The sequence below is a fragment of the Haliotis rufescens genome, unplaced genomic scaffold (assembly GCF_023055435.1).
Source record: "Haliotis rufescens isolate VD_foot unplaced genomic scaffold, xgHalRufe1.0.p SCAF_12, whole genome shotgun sequence".
Taxonomy (NCBI): Eukaryota; Metazoa; Mollusca; class Gastropoda; order Lepetellida; family Haliotidae; genus Haliotis; species Haliotis rufescens.
In genome coordinates this window covers 37050140-37059171 of record NW_025963802.1, presented here as the reverse complement: position 1 = coordinate 37059171, position 9032 = coordinate 37050140, and positions in this window count along the sequence as shown.

Below are 9032 nucleotides of genomic sequence, written 5' to 3'. Positions count from 1 at the left end.
AAGTCGACAGCTCCATGCAGTCACTTCTTCATCTCGCTGGTAAGGGCTGTAGAACTCTAACTGCATGATGACCAAGCTTCATCACAATTAGAGCCGCCTCACCCTTAAGAGACTGACGAATAGCCTGAAGGATAAGTTGTCATGGACCTTGGACTCCATGAGACAGTTCACCTCATACCGCCCAGCATCCTTGGTCGCCGTACCACTAAACACAGGAGGTTTAGGGAAGTGACGATGAGCAACCTTAGAACTAAGTGGCACTTGCTCTGGCTGAGAACCATCTGAAGTGGAAGCTTCTTCCTTCTTCACAACTGGACCACCCTGCTTAACTACTGCTTCAACCAAGACTTAGTTTTGCACCCTGAGTCCGATAACCGTGATTATCAACCAGACTGGCATATTCTTCTTGAATTTCACCCATCTTCAATGGCACAAGTAAAGAAACAAATCAAACACTGACGGTAATAGTTCATAGGCACAACACAATAACCTGAAGTGAAGGAGATGGTGGTTTGTGAATGTGTCATCTACAAAGACGATACTGTGAAAGCAACATACAGCGAGGAAACAACAATTGGATTTAAATGGAAAATACAAGTATTGCACACATGAGTAATTCACAAGATTTGACCTAAGATTATAACATGGTATATAGAGGCAGAATAATAAGTGCACCACAATAATTATGAAGACTAAAGTACTCACGAAAATGGACAAAAACTGTTTTTCTCAATTTAAAAATCGACACAAAGTGTTACGTCGCTGTAAATAGTACTGTAAAGTACTAGTCTGGATTTGCTAGTTTGATCTCAGTAAACAATACAAAATGTACTTTAAAGAGGTAATTTGTCGTCACTTTCAACTTTCAAAAATAAAAGCAAGTCCAAATTGACATAGCAGAAACAGACTATAGGCATTATGCACCTGTCAAGGTGTCATAGGTTATGGACATTCATCTTGATCTACTTACACCTGGTTATGCCCTGTTTCACAATAGTCTGTTTTATTCACATTTTTACACTTTTACTTGTAAAAAGGCATAAAAACCTGTGATATGTTGTATTTGTGCCAAGGCCCAATTAGTACTAATTGAGTTGTTTGAATATTTACACATTTTGACATCGATCCACGTAATTGGGATACGATGACATGCATAAACCATGTCGGCGAGCCTGACCACCCGATCCTGTTAGTCGCCTTTTACGGCAAGCATGGATTACTGAAGACCTATTCTACCCTACAATAAATTATTAAAGACAAAGAAAGTAGCAGCACACGTTGAATAATATACCCCTTGATAAGAGCTAATGAAGATTGATTTAAACCAAAGTTTATTTGGCTAAGTTTAATGATATTCACACAATCATACTCACACGTCACACCTGAAAAATGTAAATGATTAAAGATACTTCTGTGTGGAAATAAACTAGAACATCGGCGAAGCTTGTACAAGCGCAACTATGTACAAACAAACGCAAATTGACATGGATATGTGTACATTGAATGAAAATAAATGCACTTGACACTACATTTTATTGAAGGTAAATAACCTGCAGGTAATATGGAAACAAAACCAATGCTACAGACCGTAAAGGTAATTGAAGCAAAGATGGGGCTTTATGCCAGGCAACTATTTACAAGTTCATAATGAACAGAATGATGAATGTTTACATTCATCAAAGCAAAATTGCTTGTATGGCAATGTAGAAACATGCTTACAGTTCAAGAACAATGAAAACATCCAATTAGATATGTGAAACAATAGTCCGGAAAATGAGTCGCAATTCACAATCACTGAATCAAGTCCAATAAAATGTCAACATGACCTGCCTTGGAGTCTCTGGGTCAAGGTCACTGTCACAAGGTCAGTAGGTCCCAGGGTCACAAGACCCAACCACATGGACCTGACAATCACTCGCGAGATGGACAAATCTACACGGAATTAGTTCTTTAACACACACGTGTTCCTCACTGGGGCCTCCAAACACGTAACCTTGTTTTTCTGTGGCATTATCCATAACATACAGACGACACCAAAGACTGCTACGGGGTGTGAGGCTTCTATTTATTGTTAATGCGCAAGGTAAACACCCTGTATTGTGAATCGCATCAAAATATCAACAAACTCTCGCCATCTGTGTCCACTCCACAAGCGTGTTTAACAAGTCTTCCTAAAATCCCACATGCACATGTTTCCCTTCAGTCACATTTGTCTCAAATCGCACACGATGTTCATTAAACTTGTTGTCCGGATTAAACTGTAACACCGGTTCTCTCGTCATTCCTGGTTTCGGCTTTCACATGTCGGATCATTCATTCAGACACCGTGGCGGCAATCGTACTTTTGAAAGTTTACCTTCTTTTCGTAACTTTTCTCTAAAAAACAAGACTTCTGGACATTCCGTCTGTTGTTGTAGGTTTTGGCATTTTTTTCAAATGACATAAAAAATTTGACGTGTTTTCTCTTCTCAATGTGAAATGCATGTCTCTGCCTATGCACGACGGGGGCTGTCTGTCAGTGACGAGATCTTGTCAAAACAAGCCTTGATTAAAAAACCTGATGAACCTTTTTGGAAAAATGTCTTCTATATCAATGCTAGAGTTTACGCTGTGTAAATCGGACAGAAATATAACTGGAATAATGTGACCTTTACAGTTCTTAAACAGAACTATATTTTTCACGCATAACGGCACGTTAATTGAGTAATGCGATTAGAGTGAATGGACAGTGTTTTTTCACGCGCGGATTGATACAAAACAGCTGATTTTTTTTATCGCTAAAGCTCGGAGCTTAAAACATTAATTTCACTCGTGACATATTTTCCGTAATCACTCGTACCTCGTGGGTTATTCTATAAATAATAAGGGGGCGCGGGTGGCCCAGTCGTCTCAGGCGCCGCGATTCGCTGTGCAGAGTTGCGTCCCTTGGGCACGCCAGAAACCTATAGCACCATACCCGTGCTCTTGGGTTTCACCGAAGTGGTAAACGTCCGAGACCTGCATCACTTCGGGCTTTCCTCCCACATTAAGCTGACACGCCGTGATGTGACTGGAATACTGTTAAAAGCGGCGTTAAATCAAACTCGCTCACTCAGTGTAATAATAAACAATAGATAATATAGTATATGCATATTAAAGCATAACATATATCATCAAAGCAATACAATAATTTCTGTTACACTGCTTACAACCAAATATTAGATGATATGAGAGAAATGGCTTATAATTCATATTGGATAAAATAGTTACACGTGATGTACTTCTACATGTATCATAGATGATAAAATATACAATGCACACTAGGGCTGGGACGAGTCCAAATTTACTACCCGGGTACCCACCCACCTATACCCGACCCTACCCGGGTACCCACTGTTGGTCTCAAGAGAGAGGTACAAACTGCCCGATTGGGAATAGTTTGACTGTAGCCCTGGACAAAATGTATTTAGATACACGTATAAATCGATCTGGTCATGCATACACTGACGTTGACTGAAGTTTTATCTTTATTCAAACATATAAAAGTCTGGGTGCATAGTCAGAAAGTGACAGGTGACTTGTAGTGTAACCATATAGTTCTAGATTATTTTTGTCATTAAACAATATATCACATGACCAACCACGGGTCCGGATAGTTCTGTGGGTACCCGGGTCCTTCTCAGTACCCACCCGACCAGAAGACCCGAGTTACCCGTCCCAGCCCTAATGCCCACATGCCCCATGTAGCACAAGGGTGTGAAACGTGACACACTTCAACCGTCACTGCTCATGACGTATGTCCTGCACATGAAAGAGCAGGAATAAATTCTTATTCATAATTCGACACAATATGTAAATACTTAAGCGACAAGAAAATAACATTACAAATTATGCACAGACAAATTACGATGCAAACCAAATGCAATGAAATAAAAATAAGAATGCATATATAGTTTGTGCACTTCTATAATGGTAGATAAACCCTAGCATATATGCAAGAAAATATTAAAATACACTATTGAACTTTACTTGCTTAGGTTAAACTTCAACCTTTAAAATACATTCATTTAAAACATCAACATTCATACAAACATATGATTTAATGTAAATATGATAATTACTGCTTAGATGCTTATTTATAACCTAACCTTTGATTACTACCAAGTAAAGATATCTTATAAACTAACCTTAAGTGATGATCCCCAAGTGCCCCCAATGCAGGACATTGTGAAAGTGGCAATATGGAGTTAGTCAGAGCAAGAAGCTAGAGTTTGAATTTGGCCAATCACAGGATAGCTTGGGATGTGATTGATCTGGACAGAGAATGTAGGGATAAAAACTACTTGTTGGACAACAAAATATATTGCCATCCTGAAATGACAACAAACCTCTGTTGAATATAGTTCAACAGAAACAGACGCTGAAATAGAAAATACCTATAAAAATATATACACCTGCTACATACAATACAATACAATACAATACAATACAATACAATACAAAACAATACAAAACAAACAAACAAACAAACGATCGACAATCAATTTCCATGGATATAGCGCCGAAAATGTTTGCTATCATTAACATCTCAGACATGCTGTCGGCGACGGAGAAAGCCCGCGTGGCACTTGCTTTAGAAGACTACACGCATGTCATTGCGGAGATATCAATTGGGGTCAACGAGGACATTGCCATCAGGTGTCGCTGGTCGTGTACTTTTGCTCAGTTCGTGAAATACGAATTCTGGTCATTAAGCAAATGGAAATAATTGCAGCCATTCTATTTTCTCGAAGCCATTTCTCATTTCCCAAGTCGCCGAAATTGAGTAGGAGTGTTTATTGGCATAGGGAAGAACTGCATGTTGTTCGTGGATACTTTGTATACGTGAAGCCTTTAATTAGATTCTAAAATTACCATCCTACTCGGGTCAAATTAACTGGTCGTCTTAAGCTTTCTTGCCGCTCCCGCAGAGAGTGTGCTTTGGGTGTAATATCAGCTTAGCTGATGGTTAACGTGCCACAGCCTGCTTGTCCGTTTAGTTACAGAAACCAGTGGATCGGAGGCCATATTGTGTCTGGAGCAATGAATCGGGCTATTGGCAGGCATGTTCCAACCAAATACATCCCCAAAAATGTTTTTACAAATGAAATTATGTAGGAAGTCCTGTACTCAAATTTAGTTTTCGTATTTTGAAGATTTACCTTGATTTGCAGTTTGACATTTCCTTTGGTGGTCTCCTTGGAGTAGTACAAGCAGCCACGCACACTCGACGTGCATGCACGCGGCTTAATAAGTGCAATAATCTTGAACGCGACGTTAAACCCAATTTCACATTTTCTTTGTCTTTAATAGGCGTTGTCCATTTTCCAGTTTCGTAAACGAATCTAATCAGTGTGACAATGGCATAAACATGTTCAGCTGTTAATCACATTGTCAACGTACCCAGACCTTGACGCGTGATGGCTTCACATTACATACCTAGGTGGACCCGTGAAGGTCCGGGGTAGAATAGGTCGTCAGCAACCCATGCTTTTAAGAGGCGACAAACGGGATCGGGTGGTCAGGCTCGCTGACTTGGTTGTTGCATGTCATCGTATCCCAATTGCTTAGATCGATGCTCATAATGTCCAGACTCGATAATGAACAGACCGCTGGCATATAGCTGGAATATTGCCGAGTGCGGCGTTAAACAAAAAAACCGAAACATACCGAGGTGACCCTGTAATAATGACGCTGCGTTATTTGTCTTCTAACATTGTTATGACCAATTCAAACAAAGGTAGGAAGCTCTTCTCGTAGTAGATGCCCGACCCGAGAAGATCCGGGGTAGGTGAGGTGAGGTGAAATTGGGTTTAACGTCGCGTCCAAGATTATTGCACTTATATAGCGACGTGTATGCACGTGTATGTGTGTGTGTGGCTGCTTGTACTAGTCCGGACTGATGCCGATTTATAGTGCTAGCTCACTGAGATACCATGCCGCAGTTTAACATGAATACCCCACTCAGACACAGTATACTGACTCCGAGCCGACCAGTCCTTGTTTTAGCCCCTTAATGCCGAGCGCCAGACAGGGTAACAACAAGTGCCATCTTTTAACGTCTTTTGGTATGACGCGGCCGGGGATCGAACCCCGGACCTTCCGCTCTCCGGAGGCGGTCTAGATCCGGGGTAGAATGTAGGTCTTCAGCAACCCATGCTTGGGATAAGAAGCGACTATGCTTGTCGTAAGAGGTGACTAACGGGATCGGGTGGTCAGGCTCGCTGACTTGGTTGTCGGCCATGTCTTTGTGTCCCAATTGTGTGGATCGATGCCAATGATGTCAATCACTGGATTGTCTGATCCAGACTCGATTATTTACAGACCGCTGTCATATAGCTGGAGTGAGTGGGCGAGTGAGTATGGTTTACGCCGCTTTTAGCAATATTCCAGCAATATCACGGCGGGGGACACCAGAAATTGGCTTCACACATTGTAACCATGTCGGGAATCGAACTCGCGTCCTCGGCGTAACGAGCGAACGCTTTAACCACTAGGCTACCCGGCCGCCCCCATATAGCTGGAATATTGCCGAGAGCGGTGTTAAACAACAAACAAACAAACAGTAGATGTCCATTTGGTGGTGGAACCCTGGACTCTGTACTGTGACAGTTCCATGGCGGCAGCTGCTATGGCAGTTACAGACACGAAGTGGTGCAATGACAGGGCTAATTGCATCCTCAACAACTGCAGCTGCGTCTGGGGTCTAGACGTTGTCGCACACGGCGGCCTCCGGATAACACCGCTGTGATCATGGCACTGTTATTATGGCCGATAATGAAGCGAGGTAAAAATATCCTCCCTGTGGCTTGTATCTTCCTAAGTGATCTCAAAGTTTAAAGCTTGTTTCTCCGTTGCACTATTCTTTATTGTTATTTAAGGGCCCGTTCAACAAAATAACCTTGGGACTAAGGTGATCGTCAGTTCTGAGATTTCAACCTAAGCCTTAGTTAAGGTTAGCATACTGTTCCACGCAACCTGGACTAAGGTTAACCTTAAGCAGGGTATGAAACTCCCAACATTTTCAGCCAGACCACAGGACTGGCTAGCTGAATTACTTGCCAGCCCTGGCCAAAACCTGCCTGCCCACTATAATCATATGTTTCTCAGGATAATTTAATTAAAACTTTAAATCGAATTCATTGAACATGAAGTAATGCAAGAAAAGAAATAGCAAACACTTTTTAGGTCAGATTTGTATTTAATATCCTAGAATACATCATGTAAATAATGCTTATCATCGGGAAATATTTAGAATATTTTTACATATGAAATATAACCCGACCGTCGGGCAGGGGGATTTGAAAATCTGGCAGCCCGAGTGGAAATTAACCCGTCTCGGACGGTCGGGCAGGCAGGTATTTCGAACACTGCCTTAAGTTACGATCAAAACCTAAGGTTGATATTATTGGTTGGTTGGTTGGTTGTTTAACGCCGATATCAGCAATATTCTACAGCAATATTCCAGCTATATGACGGCATATGATTAATGTCATGAGCATCGATCCACGCACTTGGGATACGATGACATGCATCAACCAAGTCAGCGAGCCTGACCACCCGATCCCGTTAGTCGCCTACTACGACAAGCGTAGTCGCCTGTTACGGCAAGCATGGGTTGCTGAAGATCTATTCTACCCCGGATCTTCACGGGTCGGTTGATATTATGTTGGTATTTATTCAATGTATCTTTATAATAAAGGGGTTTATGTTACATGTTAGTATTTATTTTCAAGAAATACGTAATTCTAATCATGGATAGGGCCGTCTCCGTGGTCTAGTGGTAGAGCGTCCGTCCAGAGAGCGGAAGGTCCGGGGTTTAATATCCGGCCGCGTCAAACCAAAAGACGTTACAAGATGGTACTTGTTGTTACCCTGTCTGGCGTTCGGCATTGAGGGGCTAACACAAGGACTAGTCGGTTCGGAGTCAGTATACTGTGTCTGAGTGTGGTATTCATGTTATCGCAGTGGGCTAGCACTATAAATCGGCATCAGGCCGGACTAGTGCACGCACGCACGCACGTACGTCGCTTTGTAAGTGCAATAATCTTGGACGCGACGTTTAACCCCATTTCACCTCACCTAATCATGGATAAAAGTTTCATGAGTATACTATTTGAATATTGAGTGGCCTGTCAAAGTTGATACTTTTACGACTTCCGGGATACCATGTCATACACATAAGTATGGAACATTAGTATTCATTAAAATCCATTTGTTTTAGGTAATTGGTCGTTTTTTATAGTATCGGCGCATATATATACGTTTTAACACATGAGTAGGTGAGTTTTAATTGTCACCAACAGATGGGGCCCAACGAAAGGGTGTCGGTATCACACAATGCCAACAAACGTGAGCAATAATCAGTCAAAATGAGAGTACTTGACCACAACTGAAACGTCAAAAAAATCACGAAAACATATTCATTGTCCAAAATAACCCAGCTCTCGGATAACAGAGTGGCACCGTCATCTCATGCCCCCTTAGTGTCTGTATGGTGGCCAAGGGAAGATTGTTCCACTCTTCAGTAAGAACATTGCCGAGTTCCTATAGATGCCGTTTGGACAGGGCATATCTCCTATCCAGAATTCCATGCGGTCAGCATAGTGAAAATTCGTCTCATCTTAAGAATCAGGATTCAAGATATTGCATGTTTTTCGTTTTAATTTTGACGAGTCCACACGTCTAGAAAACATGTCATAGACTGGTCAATTTTCATTGAGAAAATATGCTAAAATGTGAAAAACGTTCCATTTGCGTTTTTATCTCTTGTTTACATTAGTTATACGGCTCCAAGTGCTGTCATCGGAGCCCGACGGAGAGCTGGCGAAACAGTCACTTTAATGTATAAAGATATATTGTCATGCACCTCACTGAAGAAGTTGAAGTAAAACATCTATATCATTATGCTTAACATTGTCTGAAAGGGACCGTAAGGTTTGCATTAGGCCAGTCAATTTTAAACGACCCTGAAACAATGAGGTCGCGCTTGACCGTCCATGACGATGAAATTC